Source organism: Lynx canadensis, chromosome C1 (assembly GCF_007474595.2).
Source record: "Lynx canadensis isolate LIC74 chromosome C1, mLynCan4.pri.v2, whole genome shotgun sequence".
NCBI classification, from domain to species: domain Eukaryota; kingdom Metazoa; phylum Chordata; class Mammalia; order Carnivora; family Felidae; genus Lynx; species Lynx canadensis.
In genome coordinates, this window is record NC_044310.1 from 209,413,771 (window position 1) to 209,433,868 (window position 20,098).

The 20,098-nt window shown below is 39.7% G+C and overlaps 1 protein-coding gene across 7 annotated transcripts in view; it reads left to right on the forward strand.

The window, feature by feature from the left end:
- The first annotated feature begins 13,724 nt into the window (after positions 1–13,724).
- The window catches only part of RHBDD1 (rhomboid domain containing 1), a 132,967-nt gene continuing 126,593 nt past the window's right edge, over positions 13,725–20,098 (forward strand). For 4 of the 7 annotated variants that reach the window (XR_003971025.1, XM_030326485.2, XM_030326482.1 and 1 more), the window contains exons 1-2: positions 13,725–13,815; positions 18,845–18,986. The gene's annotated coding sequence lies outside the window, so the exon portion shown is untranslated. Of the gene's footprint in view, positions 13,816–17,262; positions 17,470–18,844; positions 18,987–20,098 lie in introns of those variants that run through there. The other 3 variants (XM_032594527.1, XM_030326484.1, XM_030326483.1) reach the window with 2 other exon arrangements.

Sequence of the window (20,098 nt, forward strand, 5' to 3'; positions counted from 1 at the left end):
AGTGGTCCAGGGTATTTTTTTTTTTTTAATTGGCCCAACTAGTATTTTCAAAAGTAATCGTCAACTATTAAACATTAGAAGATACCCATCAAAATTTGAAATTCTAATTCCTCTTTAAAAATCAAATGATCTGAAAGCATTGAGCCCCGATTCCCAAATGGCCTCAGTCAGCCAAAATTGAAAAACAGCTGCCCCTTTCCATGGCCGGTTTGCCAGAGTCCCATGGCACCAGCTCATCTCCCTAACACCATGGCCAAGTGTCAGGTGCCATTTGTCACCATGATGTGTCAGGTCCTTCCCTCCACCCAGCCCACTTGACTCTGTATCACCTGCCTACCTCCTCTAGGCACTGGAGTTTGTGACCTCTGTCTGAAGAGTACTTCAAAACCAATTGCTTTTGAACAGTATTTGATGATGAAGACAGATATTCCACATTCTGACTTGTTCTAGTGCATTCCCCTGGGATGCCCAGACTATGCTCCTGGGCAGAATCTGGGCTAATTCATTTAAAGAATGCCCATTAATCAAAAGAAGGTCTAATATAACTCAAGTCTTTCTAAGAGGCTACACAATTTGCCACATCTAATTGATGTGCATATTTTATTTTGTGAATATTTTTCACAGCCAAAAGGAAGAAAGTGCTTCTAGAGACTGTTGTTTTGGAGGAAACAACTGGTTACAATTTACCAAAAATAAATAATTTTAAAAACTACTCTTACCTTAAATCAATCACATATGGTTAAAAGTGCAAGAATATTCAATAAGCAACATGTCCTGTATTTCTTCCATAAAAATACAGTTAAAATCTGTCATATTATTTCTCAGTGGGGCTTGAAAATTAAACAACATGTTGCCTTTCCCTAAGATTAAATATAACCTGGTGCTAGAAGAGTCAGCCTTTCCCTTCATTATTTTTTCTCCCTTGATTATGTGCACTAAAAATAAGTCTCAAGAAAATTCAAGGTAAAAACCTGTTAATAAAATATCAAACCGAGGTTTAAGTATGAAAACTAAACGGTAGTTTTCTCCTACAAATCAGGTCCCTCCGGTAGCTCGGGCAGCTGAAGATTTGTGGGTGAATTCATGGCGATTTAGGTTTAAGTCCAAAGTCTTTTTGTCTTTGTGAACTTGTACTTAGTCATTTTGTTTTGGAGCTCTGTATCTGTAAAAGGAGATAATAATCCTATTTCGTAGACTCATTAGAAGGATAAATGTAGTTTGATGAGTAAAGCACATGGCAAACGTTCAGTAAATGATAGCCTTTATTTTCATCAGTGATTCTTTTTCTGATACTGACTAAACAATATTTCCTAAGGCCTAGGAAAAACTCCCTAAAAAGGCAGGTAGTCAATCCTTGTTTTAATTTTTCTCACAAGGAGCTTTATTCATTCAACAAAAGAAAAAGGCAAATGAGTTATCTATGACAGAGTATTGTTCAGACTAATATCTAGTCATCACTCCTAAGACTCTCTTGATGAATCTTCCATTTCTCAGGTGCATATTCTAAAGAAGTCCACAGAAAAGCAAATATTTGTTTTAAAAATTAACTTCTGTTTTTGAAAGTCAGATCAGAAAAGCTGTTAACACAGACCGAAAAAGGAATTACCAGAAAGTTTGGTGTTCCAAAGAGCAGTGTTGAAGAAACGGGGCCTGTTAACTGGTCCAGGAAGGTGGGCACCCAGCACCCCCACATCAGTCAGACCCCCGTTCTTTCTCTGGCTTCCAATACCCCCCATTTTCTTTTATCTCTGCCACTCAAGCTCTGGCTTTTCCTCCCCAAAGTGGAAAACTGAGTATGAATTGTGGAAAAGTTGATATTAGAGTTCATATTTTTGAGCCTTTAACTATGTGCCAGTCACGAAGGTTTACATTTTGCATACCTTATCTCATTTAATCCTGGTGAGAAGCCACAGAAGAAAGAATTATTGGCCCAGTTGAGAGGTTGGTCAGAACACACAGTCCCTTGGCTAGGGCTAAGGCTGAAGCTTGGTGTGCTGGAATTCAAGCTGCTTATGAGTGCAATCACGATTACGAGCGTCTTCTATATTTTGTAAGGGCAGTGAATGAATTCTTGATATTTTTTCCTAGGAAGTTAAAAAAATAATCAGCTTACTCTTTGCTTGAGTTGGTTTTACAGTTGTTGACTTCACTTAGTTGTATATTTTTCTTCCCCCCGCCCCCATGACTTACAGGCTTTCAATAGATAGAAATGTTTTAACTTTATGTTGCTTGATTTTTCAAGTTGTGCATTATTCCATAATTGAGATTTCTTTGTCTAGAGCTGTAACCGTGTCTCACCGACATCGTAACACAAGACATATTTAGTAAGTAATTGTGATTTGTATTTAGTTTTTTGACTGTGTCCTCGTTCTGTTTTCTTCATTCTAAAATACAGCGAAACCATATATTTTATTCCTTTTACTTTTGTTCACTACCAAGGTTTTAATTAAACTTAGGTGAATTTTTAAGTGTTGAAAATTATAGTGATCTTTCATCCATATCTTAAAATGTTTCTTTGGCTTAGCAACTTTTACTTTTAGTCACATTTCATATTTTATTATCTTCTTTGATTTTTTTTCTAACATTGTATTTATTTTTTCTTTCCATCTTAGAATCTTAAAATATTTAAGCTGAAGGAGAACTTAGAAATAATTTCATGTGATTCCCTCATCTTACAGTTCAGGAAATTAAGTGTCAGAGGGTCAGAATGGCTTACGTGAGGCCACATGGCAGTGGTAGAACTGAAAATCATATTCTGTGCATTTTCCAATTTTCTGTGTTTTCTTGTTCCTTGTAAGTCAGAAACATTAGAAACAAAAGCCTGCATCAAGCGCTCAAACAGCTTTAAAGGTTTATGTAACAGTAAGTTCTACCATAGCCTGTTAGACCCATGCTCATCCCCACCTTGCCGCATCCTCGATATCTTGGATTCATTGTAGGCATTCAATCAATTGATTTTAAGGTTCTGGGGTATTACTGAGTCAAATGAATTAAATTTTGTCAGAATGTTTGTCATTTTGTGCCCTAGTAGAAAGAAATGTTTGAGTCCCGTTGGTAGTTAGAAATGTTTAATTCGTGTTGGTAGTTCAGCCCAAAGTATCAATTTGCATTTTGCTTTTTTAAAATCCAGGTTGTGCTCTACTCAATATTTAAATGTATGGTCTAGAATAGAATGGATGTCATCATTTGCTCCCAACTGAGCTTCATGGCACTTGGACGTTTGCAACTTAAAATGCATAGAATAGTGTGCTAGATTTACCCCAGAGATTTAAGACTAGTAACTTTTTTCTTAAAAAACAAATCTTGTTTTAGGCAATGATACTGAAGCAAAGGAGCACCTTGCCTGCAATTTACATGAAAATAATTAAGAAAAAAGTGTGTGTATATATTAAAATACTAATGCTAATATTAATGTATATATAAAGAGAGAGGGAGAGGAAAAGAGAAACAAATGTTAACAGCATATTTTGTGAATATAGAGAAATTCTCTGTACTATTTTGCAACTTTTCTAAAGTTTGCAATTATTTCAAAATAAATATTAAAAAATAATTGGCAGCATAAAACCTTGTATGACCTGACATCCACCTGATGCCTGGAATGCTCATAAGAAAAGTAAAGTTACCTCTAAAAATCCTTTTCCAGTTACATATATTTAAAATTCTCAGATAAATGACAGCTCTTACTTATGTGGTTAGCACTCAAAAAAACAAATCCCCCCGAGAAGGAAATGCTTTGATTAGAAATCAGGTGTGTTAAATTTAAAAAGAAAAAGAAAAATCTAAATGATGCAAAGTGGAGCTCTCTGTCATTATAGGTGATATCAACCCCCCCCCCCCCGCCGACCCCATGCTCTGCCCCATTTTTTCTAGCCTGTTGTCGTAAGTTGGATAGAACTTTAGCAATAATTCTGTAAGTTTTTTTGACTGTGTCTTTTGTCCCTGGCTCCCTCCACCTGAGATGCCTCTGCCTCTGATTCTCCCAGTCACCGCCCAGGACTACCACATGCTAGGGAACAGGTTGACCCATTGACCTTTAGGTGGCATTCATTCTCTTCTAAGTGTTCCCTCAACAGCCCTCCATTTAAAACAGATTCTGGGGGCGCCTGGGTGGCGCAGTCGGTTAAGCGTCCGACTTCAGCCAGGTCACGATCTCGCGGTCCGGGAGTTCGAGCCCCGCGTCAGGCTCTGGGCTGATGGCTCGGAGCCTGGAGCCTGTTTCCGATTCTGTGTCTCCCTCTCTCTCTGCCCCTCCCCCGTTCATGCTCTGTCTCTCTCTGTCTTAAAAATAAATAAACGTTGGGAAAAAAAAATTAAAAAAAAAATAAAACAGATTCTGGTTTGGGGCGCCTTGGTTAAGCGTCTGACCTCTGCTCAGGTCATGATATAGTAGTTTGTGAGTTCAAGCCCCTCGTCGGGCTCTGTGCTGACAGCTCGGAGCCTGGAGCCTGCTTCAGATTCTGTGTCTCCCTCTCTCTCTCCCTCCAAGAATAAATAAACAGTTAAAAAAAAATTAAAACACATTATGTTTAATTGTGGATGCAAGCAGTGGTGGAGGAACAGTTGGGTACCTGTGGGTGTGGACGTGCCTGTATGTGCCCAGGGGAGGTCCTGAAATCACCTGGGCTACAGGTAGATGGGAAGTTGACACAAACGCCTGCTACTGTTACTGCTGTGATCACAGCCACATTTCCCATATTTTGCTGCGAGCTCCTTTATGGACATCTTTTTTTTTCCTAGAAAGATGATTGATAGCTCTTTCTTTTCTAAGACTTCCTTATCTAAATTAGTTTTTCATAAAGCACATTTATAATATTCCTGATACAATCTGCCTGATTGGAGAAGGTGTGGTTTAGAGGGTCTCCTGTTAGGTCCCAGAGGGCACGTAGAAAATATGATTTGGCAGATTGGCAAAATCTGCCAATTTGGCAAAATCATTCATTGTACTCATGGAAGCATCAGAATTTTAGTTGATACAAAAATAGAAGGGGCATTTGCAGATGTAAAAGAAAAATGCTGCTAAAATAATTATCAAATTACTTATTTGGGATTTATTATTTGAAAGAAATGGGAGCTCTCAAACAATATTCTACTATTATCCCGTAAACATAAGAACAATGGGACATCTGTAAACTCAATTTAATTTTGAGATAATCATCATAAGTGAAAACAAGAATAAGGAAGATTTATCCAAAACAATAAATTACTTTTGAAAATAGAAAAATGTGGATAATTGAAACACAATCATTCCAAATAATTCCAAAATGGACAATGGTTATGTCCAGTTTTAATGGTTTAGATAATTAAACAAGGAAAACTCTAAACATGTATAGGAATAAAAACAAAATTACCTCTTACATAGATGATTCTGCATCCGGTGACACACAGTGCTAGTCATTTAATATTTAGAAGTAGAAATAATGTATTAGGAAGAAAGTTTGATCATCCCCATCATTCCCTCTTACCCACTAAGTATGTGTGCTTTGATAAATTAGACTCTCTGACCCTCTGTTTCCTCATAAAAACAAACAAAAAACCCCTTTATTGATTTTGAGAAAGAGAGAACGCACACACGGGTAAGGGGCAGAGAGAGAAAGGGGATCTCAAGCAGGCTCTGTGCTGTCAGTGCAGAGCCTCACGTGGGGTGCGACCTCATGAACTGTGAGATCGTGACCTGAGCAGAAATCACGAGTGGGACGCTTAACGGACTGAGTCACCCAGGCGCCCCCTTCTCATTTTTAAAATAGAGGTGAGGTGCCCGGCAAGTGGTAGACACTCAACAAACGGTAGCTAATAGTATAATAACAGTGAATGCATATCGAGGATGTATTGTGTGATAGGCGCTTTGATGAGCTTTAAGTGCATTAACTTACTCAGCAAGTGGAAGTCATAGTGGTGGTAACAGTGACAGCTTGTAGGATGTTGCAGGAGTAAGAAAACAATCTTATAATTTACCAAAATAATACTGATTTGTAAGAAAATAAAATCTATATCTGAAGGTCTTAGCAGGAGTAGGTCAAGGGTTGAGTCAGAGCTCAGGGTATTCTGAGGTAGTCATGCTAAAGGTGCCTTAAGTGGTACTCAGCCTCCAGCTCTCACACTGAAGCACTGTCATTTATGGTGCTGAGATGACTATGGCTTCCAAATGACCATTTCCAGATCTCCTAAGAGTCCAAGTCCCAAGACAGAATCTTTGACTAACAGATTTCCATGTTATATTCTTGTTCTCTAGTGGTTACTGGGGCAGGGAGAAGGAAATTAAGGCTTATTCATCTTCTGTGGAGGGAGGGGATTACCCCTTAGACAATAATTTAGACAATACACGAGGAGAGAATGAAGTTTTATTGGTTTAATGCTCAATATAACGGGTAAAATGATGTGTTTTTGGTATGATTGGAAATCAGGAAGTAGCTGATCTAGGGGCAGGAGTTTAAGCATTAAATTCTAAGCATTAAAATACCCAAAGAATAACATGAAATATTTTACTGTTATTGCAGCCCTTCTCAGACAAGGTAGACTAATTGAGAGTTGATTAGTGAAAATTCATATTCAATTATAATAATGTACATAATAATTTCAGAATAATTAACCATCACAGGTCTGTTGTAAGTGCATTGCTATATGTAGTTTTAGTATACCTTATGACTGCCAGAACTTCTCTCATTGGCTGTAGAATAAATTCAATCATGATAGATCCTTAATTCTACATTCTTCCTTTAAACAAAAAATCATTTGAGTTCCAAAGCATACATTTCCAGATAAAGACTCAAAGACAAGAGCGTTATAAGAATTTCTAAAGCATTTTAATTGACTGCATTTTATTAATGGTGTTTTTTCAAATAAGATTTAATATTCTCTATCTTACATCCATAATCTACAGCTAACCTTTCCCATTATTCTCCTTAATTCTCCATTCCATTTAGTTCAGTATCTACATAAATGGTCATACACCAAGAATGGTCATACATCATGGCATACCCTTTTCATCTGTTACTATTGATGAAAATAACACCCTGTTCAAATAATACATAAAGCATAAATCACCCTAATGATTCCTCACAATATTGTTCTTATCTTACTGCTTTTTGGTTCAGAATGCTCCATTCCATTCACGTCAGTGGGTACAATCCTACTTACATATCAAGGATACCATTCAAATGTCAACTTCACAAAGGACTTCCTCATCTGTCCAGCTCCTAATTAATATTCTCTTCCTTTAAAGTCCCAAATTAATTGAACTAAACATCAGTAAGAATAGTTAGCTCTATCCAGCTTCTTTAAAATTTATGTAGATCCCTTGGCTCCTTTTCAGGACTAGAAGTTCCTAGGGTATGGCATCCTTATCTGATTGGTATCCCCCAACTCAAGAATAATGCTCTGAACATAGCATGTGATGGGTAAGCCCTGTGTAGTCTGCCATGCTCATTCTTTACTAGACCTTGTAGATGACTGGCCACATTTGTCCACAGACTGGTTATCTTTTTCTCTTTAAAAAGCTTCAATGAGATGGAATTTACATACCATAGAACTCACTCATTCTCTGTGTATAGAGAGGGCACAAGTGAGCAAGGGATAGAGAGAGACAGAGAGAGAGAGGAAAAGAGAGGGAGAGAGAAGCAGGGCTCACTCAGGGCTCGTGCTCACCCTAAACAGGGCATGGGCTCACCCAAAGTAGGGCATGAGCTCACCTGAATTAGGGCTCAAGCTTGCCCGATGTGGGACTCAAACTCATGAACTGTGAGATCGTGACCTGAGCTGAAGTCACACACTTAATGACTAAGCCACCCAGGCGCCCTCACCTATGTAATTTTTAATAAATTTATAAAGTTAGGAAACCATCTTCACAATCCAGTTTTAGAACATTTTTATCATCCCCCAAAGTTCCCTTCTGTCCATTTAGTTAACTTGACTTCCATCTCCAGTCACAAGAACCACTCATCTGTATAGATTTACCTTTTCTGGAAATTTCCTATGAATGGAATTCTACAATACGTAGTCTTTTGGGTCTGCTTTCTCTCTCAATTAGCATACTGCTTTTGGGATTCATCCATGTTGTAGAATGAATCAGTCATTTGTATCTTTTTTATTGCTTTATCCATTCAACAGTGGAGAAGCATTCAGACGGTAGGTTTTAGCAATTATGAATACTATCGCTGTGAAATTTGCATTCAACTCTTTTGTGGACATATTTTCACTTCTCTTGGGTACATTCTTAACTGTGGAATTGCTGGGTTTGCACCATAAGTGAGTGTATAACTTTTTAAAAAATACTTGTCTTCCAAAGAGGCCACGTCATTTTACAGTCCCGCCAGGAATGAACAAGAGCTCCCGTTTCTGCACATTGTTGTCTGTCTTCTCTATTATAGTCACTGCAGGGGCTGTGCAAGTTTTAATTGGCCCATTCCTAATGACTAATTCCATTGGGAATTTTTTTTTTTAACTTTTTTAAGTTTATGTATTTTAAAAGACAGAAAGTGAGTGGGAGAGGGGCAGAGAGGGAGAGAGAGGGAATCCCAAGCAGGCTCCGTGCTGTCGGTGCAGAGCCCTATTCAGGGCTCAAACTCAAAAATGGTGAAATTGTGACCTGAGCTGAAGTCAAGAGTCCAGACGCTTAATCGACTGAGCAAGCCAGGTGACACGATATTGGGAATATTTTAATGTTCTCTTCAGTGAAAGATCTATTCAAATCTTTTGCTTGTTTTTAAAATGAAGTTTATCTTCTTGTTGAATTATAAGAGTACTTTAAATAAGCAGATATAAATCCTTATCAAATAGAAAATTAGCAAATATTTCCTTCCAATCTGTAGCTTGATTTTCGTTTTCTTAATGATGTCTTTTTAAAAAGCAAATTTTTAAAAAATTTTGAGGCCATCCAGTTTATCAATTTTTTCTTTTGTGGGACTGGGCTTTTGGTGTCATAGCTGAGAAGTGTTTGCCTAACCTAAAATCACAGAGATTTTCTCTTATGTTTTGTATGGCATCATTTCTAACTTAAATATTTGATTGAATTTATCAGTGAATCCATCTGGGCCTGAGTTTTTCTTTGTAGAAAGATTTTATTTTAAATTTTTTTTAGATTTTAAGTAATTTCTACAACCTACATGGGGCTCGAACTTACAAACCCAAGATCCAGAGTTGTATTCTCTTCCGACTGAGCCAGCCAGGTAACCCTGTGGAAAGATTTTAAAGTACAGTTGACCCTTCAACAACATAGGGGTTAGTGGCACCAAACCCCCTGCACTGTTAAAATCCATGTATAACTTTTGATTTCCCCCAAAATAATAGCCTAGTGTTGGCCAGAAGCCTTACCAATAACATAAAGTGGTTAATACATATTTTGTGTATGTATTGTATACTATATTCTTGCTATAAAGGTAGAGAAAAACATTAAGAAAAATTTATTTACAGTAGTGTTTATCAAAAAAAAAATCTGTGTATAAGTGGACCCATATGGTTCAAACCCATGTTGTCCAAGGGCCAACTATATTAATTTTACTTGTTATGGATCTGTTATGGGTTGAACTGCATCACCCAAAAAGGTATGTTGAAGTCCCAACCCCGCAGTACCCCAGAATGGATTCTTATTTGGAAACAGGGTCAATGAAGATGTAATTAGTCAACCTGAGTTCATCCTGGAGTAGGACGGGCTCTCGATCCTTTATTACCAGTGTCCTAATAAGAAGAGGATATGGACACGAGGGGAGAAGGCCATGTGATGATGGAGGCAGAGACTGAAGTAGCTGCAAGTTGAGGAGTGCTATGGACCACTGACAAACCACCAGAAGCCAGAAAGAGTCAAGGATTCTATCCTACAGGTTTCAGAGAGAGCGTGATCCTGCTCTCCACCTCGATCATGGACTTCTAGCTTCCAGAAGTGTGAGACAGAAATTGTTGCTGTTTAAGCCACCCAGTTGGTGGTACTTTGTTCTGGTAGCTGTAGGACATGGATGCAAACTCCAGACTTTGTTTCCTTGACTCAGTTTTGGCAATTTGTATCTTTGTAGGCATTTGTCCAACTCAACTACATTGTCTAATTTGTTGACATAAGGTTACTCATAGCTTCTTTTAATTTTGGCAGGGTGGGCAGCGGTGTATTGCTTTCATTCCTAATTTCAGTAATTTGTATCTTCTCTTTGGGAGGGGCAGCCAAATAAATAAAGTTTGGTCAAATTTATTGAACTTTTCAAAGAGCCAACTTTTATTTTCATTGATTTTCCTTATTTTTCTCTTCTCTATTTCACTGGTTTCTAATACAATAATTATTCCCTCCTGTTTCCTTGCTATGGTTGCTCTTATTTTTCTAGTTCTTAAGGTATAAACCTAGATTATTGGCACGCTTTTTCTTTTCTAATATAGGTGTTTAAAGTTGTAAATACCCTTCAGATCACTGTTTTAGCTGCATTGCCAAATTTCAATGTTCTCATTTTCATTCAGTTCAAAATATTTTTTAATTTCCTTCATAACTTCTTCAACTCTTGAGTAATTTAATTTCCAAATGTTTGGAGATTTTCTATGTTTTTTTCCTATTGCCTATTCCTAACCTCGGAACCACAGAACATGGTTACATCATAGAATATGATCCAAATCGTCTTAAATGTATTGAGACTTGTTTTATAGCCTACCATATGGACTATTCTAAAGACTATACTTCTTAAAAAGAATATAAACCCTGCCATCATTAAGTACAGTGATCTATATGTATAAGGCTGGTAGTGTTGTTCAAGCATTCTATATCCTTAACGGTTTCCTGTCTAGTTGCTCTACCCATTGTTGAGAATAGGATCTTGAATATCGAACTATTACTATTTATCTATTTCTCCATTCAACTCTATCAGTTTTTGCTTCATGTATTTAGGGTTCTGTGGGTGGGCACATGTACATTTCTATTCGTTACATATTCTTGATGTACCGACTCTGTGTGAAATGTGTCTCCAGAGATATTTCTTGTCTTAAAGTCTAGTTTGTTTGATATCAGTAAAGCCAGTGAAAATTTCTTAAGGTTACTGTTTGCATGGTCTATTACTATTAAATACTATTGTTGGTCTTACTATTATCATAATACATGATGCAATTTTTGTACTTACTTTTGTGGTTCTTAGATTGTTCTTGAATTAATTTGCAAGCTTTTGCCAAACGAGAAAGCTATACTTTCTTTGATAAGTTTTATACATCTTTTGGTACAGTGCTGAGTACAACAATGAGTGATCCACTAAAAGCAACGGTATACCAAAACAAGCTCCTCTTTCAAAAAATAATTCAGTTGTGTTATTTGCTCATGGTGCTGCTAACTGATGTCCTCCCTTGTTCAGGCCGGGTTTTGAAGGCTGAAAATGATACTCCTCTGCCTTCCTGCCAGTTCCAATCCTAGGTTTATGAACTGTACAAAGGTTGTTACTGCAACTCCTCTATTTATATGCTAGGACCACAATGTAGGAACACTCATTTACATCAAATGGCTTAATCCCAGACACTGCTGCTTTCTTTCAAACCTTTGCTAAAAGTAGAGAATTGTTCAGATCATTAGATGGGTCTTAGATATTATACATCATGTGCACAAATGCTTTTTCTCATGATTAAGATAATGAATACTTTGTTTAGGAATCATTATCTTACAAAGTAATGTAACAATTGCATAAGTTCAATGTTAAAGGTCTTCTGGCATTGAATCTCTGTTATTTGTTCTATTGTTATTAAAAGCCCTGTCTCAGTGAAAGGATGTGAGACTGCCTCATAAGTTAATGTTTAAGATGCACAATTATTATCTAACTGATGTCGGCCAATCTAAATAGGACTTGAGCATACAATTTGCTGATTTCAATACAACTTAAAGTTGCAGGCTGTTTAATGAACCATAGGACCAAAAAAAAGGTCATTTTTAAAAAGGCAGACTTGGGGCGCCTGGGTGGCGCAGTCGGTTAAGCGTCCGACTTCAGCCAGGTCACGATCTCGCGGTCCGTGAGTTTGAGCCCCGCGTCAGACTCTGGGCTGATGGCTCAGAGCCTGGAGCCTGCTTCCGATTCTGTGTCTCCCTCTCTCTCTGCCCCTCCCCCGTTCATGCTCTGTCTCTCTCTGTCCCAAAAATAAATAAACGTTGAAAAAAAAAATTAAAAAAAAAATTAAAAAAAAATAAAAAGGCAGACTTTTTCTGTCCTCTTAAATGTCTATTACGTTTTTTCACCAGTAATATTTAAAATGGAATGTAATTGCCTACGTATACTCTAAATCCTTATATATGACATTTTTGAGATTACTGTATTGAGACTTCTTGACTTGTGGCTCCCTTAAAATTACTTCTGTATCTGACGTATTAAGATAACAACAAGAAAAATGATGCAATTACAGAAAGGTATAAGGGGTGTTAGAGAACAGAAGACAGGATTAGTATGAATTGAATTAATGCGTATGATCATGGATCAGAAAGATAAATGAAGACCCCTTCTTTCTGAATAATTACGTTTATCTTTTTTCTAGAGAAGTATATAAAATTCTCCTATAGGCGATTCATCTACTTCCCACCCCCCTTCAGTTGACGTTCTAGGAATGCAGTTTCCATCAGTCAGACTTTCTGATCAGCGTATTGTTTTTAGAAGAAAGGCATGACTTGTAAGGCTCAAAGAATACATACTTGGAATTTCCTAAGAATCTTCCCTGTCACTTGAACGTCTGTTATATTCCTCTGAACATGAGCCAAATTTTCATTTAAATTTCAAACTCCAAAATGAACAGTTCCACGAAGAGTCCTTGCAACAAACAGTAACAAAAGACAAGACTCGCTACACACAGCTGCCACAACTTCCAGTAAGTACAGACCAGCATACCACCACCTGCCTTTGGAAGGCAGGTCTTCCCCCTAGTTACTAGAAAGTTCCATACCAAAGACTAGGCCAGCCTCTTGGTATTGCAGAAAAGAAATACAACATTGCTACATTGAACTTAACTCCTACAACTGAACCTAACACTTGTTCTAGGATAGAAGCAGAATTCCTAAAACGACTTCATAGGAGACCTCCATCGAAATACCTAACACCAGAAGCCCCTCAATGGGCAAACAGACTAAGAAATGCGAGCTCCGGGCTAAGCTTGGGGAGTGGGCAGCACCCCCAGGGCCTTGTTTTGATGGCCTACTTAGTAACCACGGGGTCCACCAGACACGGACGCTCTGGTGCGGTGTGCCGCTAACTCACGAAGGTGGGAGTTTCTGTCTCTCCCACCAGCACTTCACGGGCAGGGTCCGACTCCTCCACGCAGCAGCAGGACCTCGCGGTACGGATGGGACCCCAGAAGACCAGTTTCTCAGCCGCCACCTGGCCCCCTCGCCGGGGGTCCCCCACGTCCGGTCCCTCGAATGCAGGCCGCTCCTCTGCTTTACGCGCGGTGGGCGACCAACAGTTACGGTCCCAAGGAAGATCACCCACGTTTTACTCGGTGCTGGGAGGATGGGGCCGGGATACAAGCCCTCACCCCACCCCCCCACCCCCCACTGCGCTCAGCAGCGGACCCTCTCCAGCGAGGCCCCCGAAACCTGCCCCAAGCCACTGCCACCGCACGCGGCGCGCACGTCCATCCCGGGGCGGCGAAGAGCGCGGAGGCGCGCAACTGAGCATGCGCAGAGGGAGGCTGGCCGGCCCGCTTTATGACCCTCCCCACCCCAGCCCCGCCCCGCCCGCTCTGCTGTGCGAGCCGCGGCGCGAGATCGCCCACGCTCCCTTCTCCCCGCCCTGTGGGTCCCGGGCACCCGGAGTGTTCGGTGTCTGGCGCCCGTGCGTGATGACGTACACGCGCGCCAAGACGTGGGGACGCAGGCGGGCCGTAGAGAGCGTGAGTTTCCGCGTCTGTTTGGCCCCCTTCGCGTCGCTGGTTCTGCCTGGTGTCGCTTCGCCCTTTCCCAGGGTCGTGGCGCCGGGTTGGGAGCGGGTGCCGGGCGCCTCCAGTCGGCGCTTTCCCCGGGCCGGGCCGGGGAGGGGGGTTCGGGTTGGAGGCGCGCTTCCGCATTCTGGCCACCCTGGGCAAGTCCAAGAGGCGGAAGGGTGCTTCCCGCCGCGAGTCTACCGAGTCAACCGGGTTGGGGGTGGGGGGGAGGGTCCCGTCGTCTGCACCCTGTCTGATCCTGGTGACGACTGCCCTGGCAAGGATGTGCTCAGAGGATGGATGGGCTGGGCTCTGTGGGGGTTTTAAAAGCGTCCTTTCGAAAGCAGAAAGTTTAAAGTGACGTTGCATCATCAGCAACAGCTTGCAGTTTCAGGTGCCGGGAGAATAACTTCGTTTCTCCCAGCAAGTGTGTGGCCGACACAACCCTAACCTAAAAAGCGGTGTTTCTCTTAATAGGGGATAGGAAATCCGCCTGTGAATGTAACCCTTTTTCTCGCCACACTTTAAAAACCTGTCCAAAAATGGATCACGTGCTTTCTTTTTTCCAAACTAAGCAATAACTTTTGAAGACTCAGGATTGCTTATTAGGAATTATTGTATAGTCATGACTTAATGATCGCGTTGTGGAGGTCTCTTTGCAGGACACTCAGTGACAGCTGTACTTTGCCTCTTTTAGTTCTCTGCAATTACTTCTTAAAAGTCTGAAGTCCCACATTTCTTTCTCCCCCCCCCCCCCGTTCCAATAAACTGTAAAGACTTATAATTTGCTGCTGACACGGCAGCTTGGGGAAGCAAGTAATTTTACAAAGAATAACGGTACATTGAGTTCCTAATTGTCCCCGGACTACTAGCTGCAGCATCACATGGGAACTTGTTGGAAATGCAAATTTTGGGATCTTATCTCAGACTTCAATCAGAAATCTATTCTAACATGTTTCCAGTGCATCCCAATGTACCTGGGTGCTTACATTGTTAAGTATTGCTGTCATGATAAAGAGTTGCTCTTGTGAAGTCACAGAACGTACTTGGAATCCAGGTGAAGCCTTTCCTAGGTGTAAGATCTTGGACAAGTTACTTAGAGGCTTCTTCACAGGGCTGTGAGTATTCAGTGTGAAAGTGCAGGGAAAGTGTTTGAGACCCCTGGGTGGTTCACTTGGGTAACCCTCTGACTTCTCTCAGGTCATGATCTCATGGTTTGTGAGTTTGAACCCCTCATCTGGTTCTGCACTGACAGCTTGCCAGCTCCAGCTCAGAGCCTGCTTCAGATTCTGTGTGTCCTTCTTTCCTTGCCTCTTCCCCGCTTGCACTGTCTCTCGGTCTCTCTCTCAAATAAACATTAAAAATTACAAAAAAAATTGTATAAGTTAAATACACACATAGATTGTGCTGGAAGTATTTTCATGGGGTTAATTGTGAATTGCAGTGCCTGACTATTGTGACCACAGCTTACAGGGCATTTTGTTTATTTCTGGATCCTAGTAATAGTCTATATAATTAAGATCGTTGGATGCAGGATATTTAGTTGAAGATTATAGCAGTACGTGCTAATACCCACACTACTGGGGCTGTAGTCGTTTTTTGTTTCTTGTTTTTTGTTTTTTTAAAAGTAGATGTCCTGCCCAGTGTGGGGCTTGAACTCACTACTCTGCGATCAAGAGTCACATGCTGTACCTCCTGAACCAAGCAGGTGCCCCGGGACTGAGTATTTTTAAGAATGACATAACTAATTGTGTTAAGGAATGGTTTTTGGTGTTTCCAGCTTAATTATACCTTCTTTTGACCCAGAACTTGGTAAAGAAGTAGGGTGGATACCCAGAGTAAGCCTTAGCTATGGAGATGAGAGGTGTTAATGACTTGCAAGCAGAAGATGTTTCTGTGCTTATCTTTCTTTCCCATGTGGCACACAGCTCCACCAGCAGAGACCTCGTACTAACCACCCCCTGTACCTCTATTCTGGAAGCACTGTGGGACCAAGGTTAAGTGTGCCTTTCGCCTGCTGGGTTTTTTTTTTTTTTTTCCCCAGATTGTCAGTTGCAGTAACCTACAATTCTTCCCTTTTCAGGGGGCCAGTGTTGGGGGGGTGGGTGGCGATATTTAAGATTTGAGGCAGTTGCCATAAAACCTAAACTCATTCCAGTGTTGAGGAGTGTCACTGACTCACCATGGCATACACAACATGTCACTTTGATTAGAGCACACTGTTCCCGAACCACACCATGGCTCCTAGATACTGTGTGTCAGAGTTTTCAGATAAACATGAGTCACTTTGGATATCAGCTTCTACAAATAATTTTGTTAATACCACCGCTAAATTAACACTGTCCCATCATGAAACATTCAGTTTTCAATGGCCCCCACATTTTCTACTTCTCTGTATTAGAGCGGCAGACTTATAGTAGTGGTTTTGGTCACGTCGAACCTGCTTTGAACTTTGCCTCTGCTACTTAACTGAGTTCTTTAGACAAATTAACATCCTCTTAATTTCCTTTTTTATAAAGTAGAAGTCATGGTACGTACCTACCTCAGGACATTGCATTAAAATAAAGTGCAAAACGTGAAGGCATAGAGGTTCAATAAATGCTGCATGTTGGGACAGGGGAGAAAAAGGTAGTTATCACCCCCAAACTTACCTCGTTTATTTCCTCATGCCATCTTAATAAATAAATAAATTTTTGTTATTAGCTAACTGTACTGCTTTTCTTTTCAAATGGTAAAATCCTGAAGTGAAGAGTCAAAGCTTTCACATTATTATGAGTGGGAGAAGGCAAACATGTGAAAAAGGTGAAAACTCTAAAACCTGGTAGAAAAAACACTATCTTCAGTTTGATCACCACAACAGAGCAACTTCCATAAATTGTTTTGGGTGTTTATTGGAACTTCAAGGTCCATTGAGCTTGAGGTCCATTGATTAATATTTAAGTATCTTCAGTTAGTTAACCAGGACAGTCAGCTAGAGAAGGGACAGGATGTTCCAGGAGATGCGACAGCACTGAAAACGCATTATACATTATGTATCATTTTTAAAAAAGTAATAATACCGTGTATTTTTGTCTATATATTACATATGACTATGTGAGCGTGGAAAATACTTGAAAGGAGCCAGAGCAGGTCATAATTTTGCTTACTTGGCAATGTATTATAATATGGAGGTGGGGATAAGTAATCTAACGGTGGTACATTTATGTAAAGTTAGATACATGCATGTATGTGTAAACATTCTTTTTATAAACCATTTAAAAGAAATGATGCTTTAAAGAGATAGATTCCCTTTTATGCTGCATTTCTAATCATGTAAGCAGTGGTCTTTAGATTTTGTTTTTGTTTTTTGGTTTTGGTTTTGGTTTTTGTTTTGTTTTGTTTTTAGGAGGCAACCCTCTTTAGCTGAATCTTACCTGAAGAGCTCAGGAGCTGAGAGGCTTTAAGAGAGGTTGAAGGGCACAGTTCTGCCTGCTGGTGCTCATCTTGAATCTTTTGCGGTGACATTCTGAGGCATGTCGCTGGAACCCTGGAATCCAGGACATTGGGTGTGAAACTCTTCATCTGTGGGATAGAAATCCTCAAGAGATGAGTTCTCTCTAAGAAGTCCTTGCACTAAGAATTATTGTGAGTGAGATTCACAAACTTGTTCTGAAGACAGCTCCCAGGGTTTTCAGCCATGTCAGATGTGTGTATGACTTCTCATGCACAGGAGCAAGTGGCTGTTAAAAAAAGAGAAAGCATCCAGCCTCCCGTCTGGCCCGTACTTTACAAAATAGGAGTCTATGCACACGTTTTGAGAAGTCCTCTCAGTTTTTATTTTATTTTTTTGAGCCCTCTAAGCCATGACAGCTGTATCACTGTTAAAGCTATTTAATATTTTAACTGGCTGTTGTTTAGCATTACAGATGACTCGAGGAAAAAGAAACAAGAAGTCAGTGGAAATACATTACTTGTGTTTACAGTCCCTCTGTTTTTTGTTGTATGAAAGCAGCTGGTTTGCAATTTATATGGTAAAGGGTTTTTCTTAAGGAGTTAATTTTTAGTTAATAGTGAGCTTTCATAAGAAAAATAATCTCAAATGCTGAGTATTTGTCAGATTGTTATTAATAGGAGCGGTAGTAATATCACATTGTCTTTTTTCACACATTGAGGAGGGTTTCCTGGTGACAGCTGGAGTGTGGGGGAGGGGAGTCACTTTCAATCAGCCAGCTGCTCTGTGCAACATCATGATGGCAATATTTCAAAGCCTGGGGGATAATTTTGGCTGTATTCAGAAAAGAAAATGTGTCAAATTTCTGGGAAGCGATAGATAGTGTACAAGAGCCATATAAGAGCCCTTTGGGATCTAGATGATAGTCAACGAACAATGGTGTGCATTCAGGTTTGTGTGTTGGTGTTATTTTACCATCTAGTTTCTTGGACATTGTTACATGCACATCATAATTATAAAGCAATAAAGTCTAGTCCCATGGGGGGAAAGGCTCATTACTTTATGGAGAGGAAGGGAGATTGGAAAACAAACTTTGGGAGTGTGCTACGTGCTTTCACATAATATGCTATCTCATTTATTCTTCACAATGACTCCAGTAAGTAAGTGGAATTTTTCTCATCAATGGATAAAGAAGCAGACGCTCAGCAGGATTGATTATATGATTTGCCCAAGGCCACACACTAGTAAACAATGGCATCCATATTTGACCCCAAATCTGGCTTCAGCTCCAGGAATGTTCTCATTATACCAACAGCTGTTTCTGCATGGTGTAAACTTGCTTATGCATTTTTAATCCAAAGTCACAGTATCAGGATAGTTATGAATGAAATTTATATACATATTACAATGACTTCAACTTTATATAAATAATATATAGGGGTGTGTGTACGTGCTTGTGTCAGTCAATGTGTGATGACAGCTCCTCCTAATTTTGGATTTTTTTTTTTCCTTGATGGAGTCTCTTGGGCAACACTGAAAGAAACTTTGCTACATTTTTTTATGTTACAGATACCAGCAATTCACAGTCATGGTTGTAATGAGTCCGTTTGATTCCAACTTTGAGCAAATGTAGGAATAAATACTGTGCCTACTGCCCATGTAGTCTCTTCCTTCGTACCAAAGTATTCAAGATTTCCTTGTTTCTTTCAAGGTATGTTAATTTTGTATCAAAGAGGGACTTTTTGGCTTTCCAGATTTTTAGCTTGTAGCTATTATGTCTGCCAAGTGATGACTTAAATCCTGTGTGTGTGTGTGAGAGAGAGAGAGAGAGAGATGACTCTCCTGCTTTTGATGATGAGTTTCATGGATCATTTCATCTCCCTCCCCATTGCCTGCCCAGTATTTTCTTTCTTTCCTTCCCCCACACCCCATACAAATCCTTAAAACTTATTTTTGCTCTTTTCTAAACATTCTGTGCACATTTATATGCATTCATATTTTCATTCTTTATCGCACTGTAGTGTCACTGTTTGTATGTCTGCTCTCTAGACTGGTTGCCTGAAAGGACACTAATTCTCAGATATTTATTAAATGATACAGACAGTGAGATATAAAATTATATGCTCAATGCTTTTACTGCTATAGTTCCACATTCATTGGTTTTCTTCTTTGGGCTCACAATTAGAGAAATGTGATGACTGATGTGTGTTAATGAATTACATAATGGTGAAACACAGGTAAAGCCACAGAAAAGCATGCAGGATACTCCCATGATCCTTTCTAAAGGCTCTCAGGTTGAAGAAGCCTCTTATTCAGTTCCTTCCTTCCTTCCTTCCATTTTTCCTTCCATTTTTCCTTCCTTCCTTCCTCCCTTCCTTCGTCTTTTCTTCCTTCCTCCTTCCTTCCTTTTCCCCTTCCTCTTTCCTTTGTTTTTTTTTTTTTTCATTTTGTTGATGAATCTAAATGATTCGTTGTCCCAAAGTCCTAGTCAGAAGTTTTCATCAAGTGGTAACATTTTATTAAATGGACAAACTAGTCTTATTTTCAGTGAAGAAAGGAAGGGAGTATAGTTTGAAAATCAATAATTAGATGTATTCTTTAAAATCATCAACCTTGTATAAATAGAAGACAAATTTTAGATCATCCATTTTTCCTTTTGTGATTACATTCTTCATCCAGGGTCCCAGTTTAAGTTTATTTATTTTTGAAAGAGAGACAGAGGGTGAGTGAGGGAGGAGCAGAGAGAGAGGGAGACACAGAATCCAAAGCAGGCTCCAGGCTCTGAGCTGTCAGCACAGAGCCTGATATGGGGCTCAAACTCAT